The sequence below is a fragment of the Plectropomus leopardus genome, chromosome 10, assembly GCF_026936395.1.
Source record: "Plectropomus leopardus strain MGB_pleo_1.0 chromosome 10, ASM2693639v1, whole genome shotgun sequence".
Classification (NCBI taxonomy): Eukaryota; Metazoa; Chordata; class Actinopteri; order Perciformes; family Serranidae; genus Plectropomus; species Plectropomus leopardus.
Genome location: NC_142185.1, coordinates 628888 through 630716, shown reverse-complemented (window position 1 = coordinate 630716; position 1829 = coordinate 628888). Strand labels below are relative to the sequence as shown.

The 1829-nt window shown below is 36.4% G+C and overlaps 1 long non-coding RNA gene across 1 annotated transcript; it reads left to right on the top strand.

Annotated features, from left to right (window-relative positions):
• The first annotated feature begins 213 nt into the window (after window positions 1-213).
• LOC148188366 (uncharacterized) lies at window positions 214-907 on the top strand. Its single transcript, XR_015777594.1, has 3 exons — window positions 214-261; window positions 492-581; window positions 677-907. It is a non-coding gene; the product is annotated as an uncharacterized LOC148188366 (long non-coding RNA).
• The last annotated feature ends 922 nt before the right edge of the window (window positions 908-1829 follow it).

Sequence of the window (1829 nt, the reverse complement as noted above, 5' to 3'; positions counted from 1 at the left end):
TGACAGGACCGATGTATTCCACATATTAAATAGAAATCAATAATAAATCCCAACATAGTATCTAATTCCATTTACATTCCACATATTGGAATATGACTGTTCTAAAATGTGACCTTTTGTCTTTTTCGAAGAGGGTTACTCAGAGAATTGCATTGACCATATGGGAAGGTCTTTCTCTGTTCTCTCTGTTCATTTTGTATTGCAAGGAGCATTGTGAAAACAAGGAGCCCGGGGAGGAAAAGCAGACCGTCCAAGTGCCTAGTATGTAACACTTGCTTTTTAGTAATTCCAGAGATTTAGTTGTATATTATAAAAGTCTATCCAGCTCCCTAACACACTATGAAATTGAGATAGTAATGTCTAATTTTATACTTCTACTACTACTACTACTACTGTTATTATTGACATTTTAAATTAATTTTTTTAATTTATTTGAATTGAAATTTACCTTGCATACTAGGGCAACACATGCTGTCTCTGCTTTTACTCAGACGCCACAAACTACGATGCCAAGTACCAGGGCAGAAAGAGTCCTCATCCAGGTTCCTGCCGAGCGAGTCCCAGGCCCCCTTCATTGCCTTGTAAGACCAACAGTTTCTTCGTTTTCCTCTTAAAGTGTACTGAGTTTTGGAGTCATGAGATCAATGGAAACCTAATTGAAACCATTATCTTCCAGCCCACTGACGACCTGCCTCCAAATCCCTACCCTCCTGAAAATCTAAGTCAAGCACGGATCCTGGTTGTAAGGACCGGGGTAAGGGTTATACAGTGTTTAATGATGCAGATTATTGAGAGTGGTCATAATGACTTTTAAAGATGTTTTTTTATTACTTTTTTAGTGCTGCTCTGAAGCTAGCCCGATGGATATCCTCTTAAGTGTTGGTATTGGTCTTGGGATCTTAATACTGTTCGCCCTCCTCATTTACTTTGCCATGGGTTCCATGGGACATCTGTGAAAGTTGGCACAAATAAAAGTTCATTGTGTTGTTCAACAGCATTCATTGTCTCTCTTCATTGTCTTGTAAAAACTGCATAGATATTTCTGAATTTTAAAGTGAAAGGTCACACAGAGTTGCACTTACAAGCAATTCAAACACCCAAGTTACCAAGTTGCCAAGAAGGCAGTCTAATTCCAAAATGGCAATATTGACTTTTTAAAGAAAATAATTAATTTACAAATAATGAATTGGAATTCCAAGAATAAGATCCAATTACTACGTAGTTCCAATAACTGAAATCCAAATTCCAAGAATTCTCTCCACATGGACAACTAAAACATGTTGACACCCAGAATATTCAAAAAGTAGGCACTGATATTTAAAAGCAGTGATCTTTCATACTAAACTGCTTCCAAAAAGAGCTTTTGTGAATCACATTCCTGGTTGGTGCATCTCTGAACCAATCAGGCAATCCTGTTCCCAATAGATCATCAGGTGAAAGAACAAACAGGAGGATACTGAAGACAGGGTGAGTGATACAATCTAACTCTCTAAGTTCTTCCAGTGTTGACTTAGTAATTGCTAACTTGGTCCCAATAGGGTATATTAATCACTAAATTTCCAAAATTTCCAATCCTATGTAATAGTCGAAATATGGCATCCGACGCTCTATCATGAGTAAGGGTTTGTGCATACAGACTGCTAATTCTTCCAAATAATATCTAATTACTACTAATATCTAAACCCTAACTATTCCAAGTAGTAAATATAATTCTCTAAACATTCCATTTTAACGTCAAATGGATATTTGTTTCAAATAGTCAATATAAATAGCTAATTATTACTAATTTAGCATCTGCGTTAATTGCCAACATTGTAGCATTACCAGAC